We start from the raw sequence: 12,190 nt of genomic DNA, 5'->3' as shown, positions 1-12,190 counted from the left end.
CCCATCTTCCTTCTGTTGTCACTTAACAACACGTAAAAATGTAATATACATGATATGCCAACTTTCCGTGCCGTAAGGCAAGCAAAGGGTTGCCATGAGCATTGCCCAGCCTAATCCAAGAAAGAGAAGCAAGTGCAGTTGACGATTAAGTTTAGAGGAATACAGTTCAAAGTTCATATTTATTGTCAGAATCCATGACATCACATACAACCTGGAGAGATTTTTTTTTCTTGCAAGCTGGGCAGAATTTCTAATTTTCAGAAATGCAACAAGCTGTATTGAAGAAAAGATACATACACAAAAGAAAGAAAAGTAAACAAAGAATGAAATGTTACACAACTGACTGAGCAGTACAGAAAATTAATATTCATAATAAATAATGTACAAAGTAAAAGTCCTGAAGTGAGTCTCTGATTGAGTTTGTAGTTTAGGAATCTGATGGTGGAGGGGTAGCAACTGTTCCTGAATCTGATGGTGAGAGTCTTGTGGCGCCGATACCTTTTTCCTGATGGCAGCAGCGAGAACAGAGCACTATCTGGGTCGTGTGGATCCTTGATGATTTCTGCTGCTCTCTGACTGCATTTCCATGTAGATGTTCTCGATGGTGGGGAGAGTTTTGCCTGTGATATACTTGGCTGTATCCATTACATTTTGCAGGGCATTCCGCTCAGAGGTATTGCTGCCACCATCCCAGGCCATGATGCAGCTGGTCAGCAAACTTTCCACTGTACATCTGTAGGAAGTTTTCAATGCCCTACCAAACCTCCTCAAACTCCTGAGAAATTAGAGCTGTGGACGTGCTTTCTTCACGATGACATACGTAGGTTGTGTCCAGGAAAGGTCCTCCGAGAGTTTGATCAGGATAGATGTAGGAAGAAGATTTCCCTTTGTTGGGGTCTCAAACTAAGGGGTTGGCCATCCAGGACAGGGAAGACAGGAGATTTCTTCACTCAGATAGCAGTGAATATTTGGAATTCTCAATTCAAGTTGGTTGTAGGACTTAGTCTCTGAGATATTCATGCAAGAGACGGATAGAGTCTTAGATTGAGGGAATGAAGATATACAGGTTAGCAAAAGAAAGTGCACCAAGAGAAAGAAGATCTGTAGAATGTGGAGCAGTTACAATGGTTAGATCAACCTCATCCTTACTTCTATTTCTTATGAATTAATGACTTGTGGATGAGCTCACAGGAATTGCACCTCTCCATTTCAGGTTTGCTTCAGCTCTGATCTTGATAATGTTTCCAAAAGCAATGTGAAGTACCAATTCTGCTCATCTTCCCTTGTATTACAAAAGCACTAATGTTTAGTTTGACCAGTGGATATTGTCTCCAGCTGTAAACTTTACCTTTGTCAGTTATCTGAAAATTTTATTTAGAAATTTTCCATACATGTAATCATAGCCAGATGTAAAATATAATAATCAAATACTAATGTCAAATCCATTACAAACCCAAACTCCCTCCCCTACTAAACAAACCCAAAGAGAGAAAGCAAAAGGAAAATAAATGAATTAAGAAAAAGCAAGGAATCCCCCTCACCACCCAGCATTAGTCATTTGTATCTTTTAATAGAGGCTTGATTGCTGGAGGGTTCCCCTCACCACCCGGCATTAGTCATTTGTATCTTTTAATAGAGGCCTGATTGCTGGAGGGTTCCCCTCACCACCCGGCATTAGTCATTTGTATCTTTTAATAGAGACCTGGTCTATAAATTAATTCCCTCAATTTGTAGATATGGGTGCCAATTTTTCAAAAATTCATCATCCTTATTTCTAAGATTATAAATAATCTTCTCCAAAGGAACACAGCTATGCATCTCTGCCTCGATCCATACCCAGGTGCGAATCCGATTTCCATGTTATACATTTTCTTGCTACTGCTAAGGCAATCTTTAGAAATTCCTTTTGATATATAGATAATTTCAATTTTCAATTATCCCTTCAATATTACCTCATAAAAATAACATTCAGTTTTGTGGAAATTTAATTCTTATAACCCGTTCTAAATAAATCGCCATGTTTGACCAAAAAGATTTCACTTTGGGGCAAGACCAAGTAGAATGTGCCTATCTGCTGACCACATCTAAATATTAATCGGATAGATCAGACTTCAATTTATTTAGCTTTTGTGGTGTGAGATATAATTGATGTAAAAAAGTTATATTGAACATTTATAATATTTGTCATACTATCCCAGCACAAATCTGACCAATTTGATTCATCAATATGAATATTTAGATCTGTCTCCCAATGTTGTCTGGACCGATGTATCTATCCTCTGTTTAAAAGTCCCCATTTGCAATTAAGTGTACACAGCTGAAATAAATTTCTTTATAAGTCTATTAAGTATCAACATTTCTAAATCACTACATTTCAGTAATAATACTGTTGGTCCCAATTTATCTCTTAATTAAGCCCTTAATTTATAATAACAAAAAAAGGTATTATCTTGTATCCCATATTTATCTTTTAATTGTTCAAATGACAATAAATTTCTTCCTTCAAAACAATCTATATATTTAATTTCTTTCCGAGACCAAATCCTTGAAAAAAAATTTTGTGGTACAAGTACACGATCCTTTATCCAGACATCTAAAATCTGGAAAGCTCCAAAATCCGGCAAGCGGGAAGAGAGGCGGCAGCGTGAGTCAGGCGGGTGAGGGGGGAGACCGGCAGCATGAGTCAGGCGGGTGAGAGACCGGCAGTGCGAGTTGGGCGGGCGAGAGACCAGCAGCGCAAGTCGGGTGGGCGAGAGACCGGCAGCACGAGTCGGGCGGGCGAGGTGGGGTAGGGGGAGACAGCAGGATGACTGGAAGGGGGTGAGGATGGATATGGCAGAACAATTCAGGTGGACTTAAATCTGGCTTTCCGAAATCCGGAAAATTCCAAAATTCAGAACAGACTGACCCCCAAGGGTTTCGAATAAAGGATTGTGTACCTGTATAATTACTGGTAGTATTTGAAATAAATATTGTATGCTAGGAAATATATTCATTTTAACACAATTAAACCTTCCCAATAATGTTACTGGCTGTATCTTCCACTTATTCAAATCCTCACCAATTTTATTAAGGTACATTAATTCAATTTAGATACTGTTACAAGCCCAAAAGACTCAAAACCCAGCAGCAACAGAAATTTACCAAGGCAATGGCTACTTAAACAAAACGTTTTTTATTTTCTTAATACATAACAATGAGATTAATACTTAACTTATTATTATTAACTTTACCTAACTTAACCCCCTTCTAATTCTAAGTGCATGCGTATGTAATGTTTATGTGCTCAAGAAAGTTCTTTGTTTCACTGTCCAATCATTCACTTTTCACTTCTCCAAGTTCATTGGTATCAGGCAATTCTCATACTGTGCACAGAATTGAACAGATATATTTTCACCAGGCACTGCTGCTTTAACTTAAGTTGTTACCACTTAGGGAGGACTTTGTTGGTTTCAGAGAGATATTCATTGCTCATTGGACACACAAACTGATCTCCTTCAATCACCAACTGAAGTGTCTTACCTAACACACTTGCCCAAAGATAACCTCTTCTTCCAGGTGACCTTCTTTTTCCCCTATTTCAAGAAAAACACAATAACCAGTCACAACCTCTAAGATTGAATACAGAGATTTAGAATAGGCTGAACTTAGAACCCAAAACCCATCTTGAAATGGGGTCTTGCAGCAGGTCTGCCAGCTTGCAGCCTTCACACAAACTGTTGCAGAATACTCTGACAAACAATGGATGTTTTCCCTCTGTGTCCAAAACCACATGGCCCCTCTTTGGACAACAAACTCCAACCAGACATTTAAAACTCTGGCACCAGTTTATAAGCAAAAGAGTTCTCAGTTCTTAAGCCTGGACACTGTTCAAACATGATGGTTCATTAACACCTACTTGTGAAACTCTCACAAACACTTTCCATTGTTTCTGCAAAGCCAACTGTCAACAAAAAGTCTAGCCTTGCATATGTCCTGGATAGCAAATGAGTTGTTTGTTTGTGATATGTGACCTAACAACTAAATCTCAAAATCTTACCCTTTTAAGATATATTTTTATCATAATTTTATTAATTTATTCCATAACAATACATTCTCTAACTTAGTATCTACCCTTATGCCTAAATATAATATTGCATTCACCAGCCATTTAAATTGGGTATCTTGTTGACACTGAGTGCAATCCCCTATAGTAAGGGGCATAATTTCACTGTAAACCCAATTTACTTTATAACCATACTCCTCTCCTCCAATCTTAAATATAATTTGCATCGTGAACCTGTTGGTTCTGTCAAATAGATCAAAACATCATCATCAAATAAATTTATTTTATATTCTTTTTGATTAACCTTAACCCCTTTAATTTCCGGATCAGGCCAAAAGGTTGAATTGCTAAAATAAATAAAGCAGGTGATAAATGGCATCTTTGCCTACTAGGTCTAGTTAATGGAAATAATGTCAAAGCCTGCCCATTTGAAGTGTCTTTAGCCTTTGGATTATTATATAAAGTTTTAACCCAATTTACAAATACCCATCCCACCCAAATCTTTCAAACACCTAAAACAAAAAAAATCCCATTGAAACCTATCAAATGCCTTTTCTGCATCCAAAGCCACTGCCAAACTTAAATCTCCCCTCTTTTGTGTTAAATATATTATACTAAGTAATCTAGTTAAATTATCCACAAATTTTCTCTTTATTCATATTCATCAACTTTGGTAAAAACTTCATCCATCTATTAGCTAAGATTTTTGCAATTATCTTATAATTTAAATTTAACAAGGAAATTGATCTGTAGAACAATGGCTTTAAAGATTCTCTGTCTTTTTTTTGGTATTACTGTTATTATCGCAGTAGAGAAAGTTTCCTGGATTGTATATGTTACCATCACCTGTCCTAATACATCCATAAAAGGATGAATCAATAAGTCTTTAAATTCTTTATAAAATTCAGGCGGGAAATCATCCTCCCCAGAGATTTATTACTTTGTAACGAGCTCATTGCTTTCCCCTCCTCCATTGATGTGAAAGGGGCATCCAAATTCAGTTACTCTTGTAAAGTTAATATCAGCATTTGTGACAAAAATCTTCTATTTTATTATCTCTCTGCAATTCAGATTTATGTAACAGAGTAAAATTGCTTAAAAGCTTCATTAATTTCATGAGGTTTGTAAGTAATCACATTCAACTCTGTTTTAATTGCATTAATAGTTCTTGAAACTTGTTCTGTTTTCAATTGCCAAGCAAGAACCCTTTCACCTAACTCATAGTATCTTTGCTTAGTTCTCATTATTGCTTTCTCTGTTTTTATGTTTGCAATACATTATATACTGAAGTTTTTCCTCAGTGATTCATCTTTGCAAATCATCTCATTCTTTTATGAACTTCTTAATTTTAGAGGTACATCTTATAATTTGTCCTCTTAGATATGCTTTGATTGCATCCCATATAATAAATTTATCATTAACCAAATTAGAATTAGTCTCAAGGAAAATCTGAATTTTCCTTCTAACAATACCCCAAAAATCTGGTCTCTTTTGATAACATTGAGTTAAATCTCCATCTATAAATTGACTTTTATTTATCTAACATTGTAAATATCATTAATAAAGATGAATGATCAGATAGAATTTTTGCTTTGTAGTCAACTTGATTGACTCTAACTCGAAGATGTGCTGCTATTAAAAATAGATCTATCCTTGAATAAAAATCATGTCTATTTGAATAGAAAGAGTAATCTCTGTCTCTTGGGTGAAATCTTCTCTATATAACTATTAAATTCAAATATTTCATTAATGTTAATGTGGTTTTCACAGCCTTTGCTCTGGTTACTATTCTAGATGATCTATTTAAAACTGGATCTAGACAAAAATTAAAATCCCCAGCTATTAAAATATTTCAATGTGCTCCTACCAAATTAAGAAATGTATAATTTTTTTTGTCATCCACAGTTGGTGCATATACATTCAAAAGAGTCCAGAATTCTGAAAATAAAATCGACAATGTACCATATCTTCCTACAGGATCAGTCGCTACATTTGTATCATAAGTGGAAGAGTCTTCTTTATCAGAATTGTTACTCCCCTTGCCTTTGAATTAAATGAAGAGGCTGTAACATATCCCACCCAGTCTCTTTTTAATTTCTGATGTTCTGTTTCGGTTAAGTGAATCTCTTGTAAAAAAAAATACATCTACATTCATTTTTTAATGTGCGCCAATATTCTTTTCCTCTTCACATGTCCATTCAGCCCATTAACATTAAAGCTAAGAAAGTTCGATATATTACTCATTGATATTTACTTTAGTCTAAATCCAACGACTTTGCCCCTTCGCCTTTCTCCCCGCACCTCCTTGGTCATCCAAACATTCATTGCATACCATGTTAAGAGTCAATCCTCCTCAGCAATCCAGGTAGAAAAAAAAAAGAGCATTATACATAAGCAATTTAACTTCATAACAATTAAAATATTCAAAAAGAAAAAAAAAGGAAAAACAAAAAATCCCCACATTTACTGTTTAAATAATATACAACATAACTCTTCTCCATTTCTTTATCAGTTATCTTGACTGAGCTGTAAAAGACCCAAAAATCCCACTAAAACTAAACTTATTCCAGAAGGAAATATTCTGCTTTCACGTATCAACGGATCAAAGGTTCATTTTATTGTCACTAAATAAGATTCAAGATTCTTTTATTGCTGTGTAATGAGACAGAAAATGTAATATTATACGAATGTTTCTTTATTCTACCATAGGCAGACAAAGATGCCCCATCAGTTGAAATTGCCCAGCACCTCTTGCAGTCTGAGAAAGAAAGCAAAAGAGAGCCCTGCAGTCTCCCCAGTGTTGCCTCCAGAACTCCCAAAACTTCATCAGCCACATAGACTTCAGTCCTGACCATTGGCAACCCGAACTCCAGATCCAAACCTGAGACATGATCAGGAAGCACTTAGGACTCTCAGTGCCCTCTTATATCCCAGTTCTTATTCCTGATACACCTTTTCAAGCCAGTTTTCAGCATTCCACAACCTGGTGGGTTATAGCTACGGTATACTTCAACTTTTGTCTGCTGTAAGGCAAACAAAGTGTCACCGTGAGCAGTGCTTCTATCAATAAGAGAAAGTAAAGCAGAGTCCCTTCAGAGACACCGAGTGTCTATGGATTCACCTCCTGCACTCCCGTGGCTTCTGCCGCCACACAGACTCCAATTCAAACTATCTGAGACGATCACTAATGGTAACATCATTATTTGATTGATACAAACCCATGTAGTCATGGAGCTATACCCTACAGAAACAGCCCCTTCAGCCCAACTCATCCGTGCATAAAGTTGCCCATCTGTGCTCGCCCTATTTGCCAGTGCTTGGTACAAATCTATCTAAATTTTAGAAACAACACAGGCTCAATTAATTTTGAGGGTGTCCAATGTGAATAGGCCATCGTATAGCTATCTCTCCCATTGTCATAGAGTTGTTGTTCACACATTAGCTGGTATTATTCCAAACAAAACAGCATGTTCAGTGTTTATATGGCAAAATATAGAGGATCCTTATTCTCTGAGGTAATCGCAGCTCTGGACAGGGATGTGGATGTAACCTAAGGTTTTTATTTTTGTTGGAATAATGATTCTCTGAACAAGGAAATTTTTGGGAATTCTTTTCAATTAAATATGTCTCAGTTTTTTTTAATAAATTGCCTACGTAGCACACAAAATGATATTTTTTCAAATAATCCCCCCCCCCCCAACCTTGGTTCACCTGTACTTAAATCAGAACTCATCTCAAGGCTATATCCTCAGAATGAGTCAAGATGTTGTTCTACATGGGTCAATGAGGATGATACAATTATAATAAAATTAGAAGCAAAGATTCAGCAGAATGTTTACCCACCACTCTCCATTTGTTCATCCTTGTATTTAATATGTGCATGGGAACCATGGTTACTTCCGCCTATCTAATTCCTCATGCAAATATGCCAAAGGAAGACCAAACACCAACTACTTTTGGGCAAAGGGAGAGGATTAAAACTATAACCAGGGTGTGCTGCAGGGGATAATGCGGATAGCACCATTGTTCATCTTCTATATTAATGATTTGGATGAGAATGGTGTAGGCATGGTCAGTATGTTTGCAGATCACACCAAAATTGGTGGCATGGAGGACCGTGACGCAAGTTATCTAAGATTACAACGGGATCTAGGTCAACTGAGAAAGCGAGCCAAGGTATGGCAGATGTAATTTAACTTGGACACCTGGGGAGGGATGCATTTCGGTAAGGTAAACCAGGGCAGACTTACACAGTAAATGGTAGTTCCCTGGATTGTGTTATAGAATAATGAGACCCAGGGGTTCAAGTACATAGATCCCTGGAAGTGATGGTACAGGTAGGCAGGGGAGTGAAGAAGGTGGTTGGCATGTTTGGGTTCATTGAATGGGGCATTGAAAGCAAGAGCTGGGATGATGTTACAGCTACATAAGACTGCACTTGGTGTGTGCAGCTCTGGCCCACTACTTATATGAAGGACGACACTAAACTGGAAAGGGTGCAGTTAAGATTATTGTTAGCGGCTTGTTAGGTCATTGGGGACTTGGGTGTGAGTGTAGGAGGTATAGTTAGTGAATACACAGATGACAAAAATATAATGGTAGTAGAGATGGGAAGGAGGGCAGTCTTTGTCCACAGAATGATTGATGAATTGGTAACATAGACACAACAATGCTGGGAGAATCTAGGACAAGGGGGCACAACTTCGAATTAAAGGGTGTCTGCTTAGAACAGGGATGCGTAGGAATTTCTTCAGCCAGAGGCCAGGTCATTGGGCAGTGATTGATAGGTTCTTGTTTAGCGAGGGCATCAAACATTATGGGGAGAAGGCTTGGTATGAGGGCTGAGTGGGAAAATAGATCAGTGCATTTCTGCTCCTATACCCTATGACAGATGGAATTTAATTTTGATGATTGATAGGTGATTAATTTTGCTGGATTAATAAACCAAGGAACTAGGTCCTCTGGGAGTATTCATGAAAAGAGTTATTGGTGTACAAATCTAAGAATCCCTGAAGGTGGCAGCACAGTTAAGGTGGTTAATGCATACGGGATATTTCCTCCACGAATTTCATTACAATACAAGAGCAGGGAGCTTATAGTACAACTTTATAAAACATGTTTTAGACCCTACTCCCCAATGACCTAACAAGCTGGTAACAATAATCTTCACTGCACCCTTTCCAATTAAGCAGATGTGGTCTGGAATGGAGCATTTCAGTCATAAGGAGAAATTAGAGAGATTAGGTTTGTATTACTTCAAAGTTTAACATTCAAAATTATTGTCAGAGCACATACAGATATCACATACAATCCTGAGATTCCTGTCTTGCAGGCCAGGCAGAATTTCGACTTATCTGTAACTGTAAACTGCACTCTAGACAAAAAAATATATACAAAAGAGAGAAATGTGAACAAAGAAAGAAATGTTAACAAACTGACTGTGCCACACAGATAAAAAAAATTCAGTAATAAATAACGTGCAGAGTAAAAGCCCTTAAATGGGTCTCTGATTGAATTTGGGGTTTGATGATGGAGGGGTAGCAATTGTTCCTGAATTTGATGGTATGAGTCTTATGGCACCTATACCTCTTTCTTGATGGCAGCCACGAGATCAGAGCTTGTCCTGGATAGTGTGGATCCTTGATGATTGCTGCTGCTCTCCGACAGCAGTGTTCCATGTAGATCTTCTCAATGATCTGGACCGATAATGTCTATTTATAATGTACTGGCTGTGTCCATTACCTTTTCCAGGGCTTTCTCCTCAGAGGCGTTGGTGCTCCCATATCAGACCGTGATGTTTCTGATCAGCACACTTTCCATTATATATCAGTAGAAGTCTGCCAAGATTTTCGATGACATTCTAAACCTCCTCAAACTCCTAAGGAAATAGAGGTGATGATGTGTTTTCTTTACCATGGCATAAGTGTGTTGAGTCCTTTCCAGAGGAAAGGTCCTCTGAGATAGTGACTTTTGAAATATAAATTTGCTCAACCTCTGAACCACTGATTGCCCCATGATCACTGGATTGTACACCTCTGGTTTTCCCTTCCTAAAGTTTGCAATCGGCTCCTTGCTCTTGGTGACATTGAGTGAGAGGTTGCAGTTAGTGCACCATTCAGCCAAGTTTTATACTGTGGTAATGTAAATGGCAATTTTGTCATACCGAGCCACATAGTCGTAAGTGTAAATTGAGTAGAGCAGGGGGCTAAAAATGTAGCCCATACCAATCTCCATTAGCACTGGTATTGATAGGGAGATTTTAAAAAATTTAGACCTACAACATGGTAACAGGTCATTTCAGCCCACGAGTCCGTGCTGCCCAATTTGCACCCCATTAACCTACACCCCGGTATGTTTCGACCGGTGGGAGGAAACCGGAGCCCCTGGGGAAAACCTACGCAGACACGGGGAGAATGTACAAACTCCTCACAGACAGCGCGGGATTTGAACCACGGTCATGATCGCTGGCGCTGTAAAGGCATTGCGTTAACCATTATGTCAACCTTGCCGCCCCTAATTGTGAAGATGTTCTTACCTATCTGCACTGATTGGGGTTTGGAGGTGAAGAAACCCAGGATCCAATTACACATTGGTGTATTGAGGCCCAGGTCTTGATATTTCCTGATCACTTTTGTGGAGAGAATGGTGGTGACTGCTGAACTGTAATCAATAAAGAGCATTTGCTGTATGCATCTTTGCTGTCCTGATATTTCACGGTTTTGTGTAGAGCTAGTGAGATAGCATTTGCCATAATAAATTTACTGCTGAAGGCAAATCAGCATGGATCCATGTCGCTGCTCAGACAGGAGCTGATACGCCTCACAAAGCACTTGGTCACTGTGAATGTGAGCTCCACTGTTTGGTAGTCTTCGGCAGTGTTCTTGGGCACTGGTACAATTGAGGCCGGTTTCAAACAGGTGAGTAGCAAGCTCCATCAGAGCGAGATGTTGAAGATACCTGTGAATACATTGGCCAGTTGGTCAGCACAGGTCTTCAATGGGTACTCTCTGTGGACTAGATGATTTCCTTGGATTCACACTACTGAAGCAGCCCACACGTCATTCTAGGATACTGGCAGTAGAGGACCATCACGGGAAACATGGATGTGCACTGGTTTTTCCTTGTTCTGGTGATCAAATTGGGTGTAGAAGGCATTGCGTTAATATGGGAGTGAAGCATTGCCATCTCCTACTGCACCAGGTTTAGTTTAGAAACAGGTTATGCCATGCCATTTAGACCCTGCCATAGCTGTTCAGTATCCTTAATTGTTTCCATCCTCATCTGGAATCTCCACTTCACCTGGGAGATGGTTTTTTGCAGGTCATACCTCTCCTCGTGTAATTTTCTGAATCTCCAGACTTGTATGTCTGTGATATGGCTCACAGCAGGTTCTGGATTTCATTGTTCATCCAGGGCTGCTGGTTGGGAAAAACCCTGACTGATTTGGTTGGGACACACTCGTCGACAGCTGTTTCGATAAAGTCTGCAATGGTCCTGGTGTAATGAATTAGATCCTCAGTTGAGTTCTTGAATAGCACCCAATCCACTGATGCAAGGCAGTCCTCTAACCATTCTTCAGCCTCCAGCAGTCACCTTCTGGCTGTCCTGATCGCTAGACTCTCTCTTTTTTTTTTAGGCGCCATCTGAAAGCAGGTCGTAGGAGCTCTGCCAGATGATCCAACTTGCCAAAATGCAGTCTTGGGAAAGAATGATAGGCCTTCCTTATCTTAGTGTAGCAGAAAACAAGTGTGCTGGGACCTCTGGTACAGCAGGTTACATGTTGGTGGAAACTGGGTGGCGTTTTCTTTAGACAGGCGTGGTTAAAGTCATTGACAATGATCTATAGTGCGTCGGGGGTGGGCCATCACTTGTTTACTGACCACATCAGGCAGCTCCACCTGTACCTGTTGTAATCCACAACTTTGCTGAGAATCGCTCATTCGAATGCCTGACGTAGATAGAAGGGTCTGCAATGGATTGCGGTGTACCAAATTGAGGTGCACAGAGAGGTTTGATACCGGTTTTCAGAAATGTATCAAAACACAGGGCACAGCTTTTTTAATTTGGCAACAGAGGGCTGAGAAAAAATCTGAGATTCTGAAGAAGAATATTTTCACCCAGAGAACTGCAAAAAATTACTTGAGG

Source organism: Narcine bancroftii, chromosome 7 (genome assembly GCF_036971445.1).
Source record: "Narcine bancroftii isolate sNarBan1 chromosome 7, sNarBan1.hap1, whole genome shotgun sequence".
Classification (NCBI taxonomy): Eukaryota; Metazoa; Chordata; class Chondrichthyes; order Torpediniformes; family Narcinidae; genus Narcine; species Narcine bancroftii.
Note: the sequence above shows the minus strand (reverse complement) of the source record.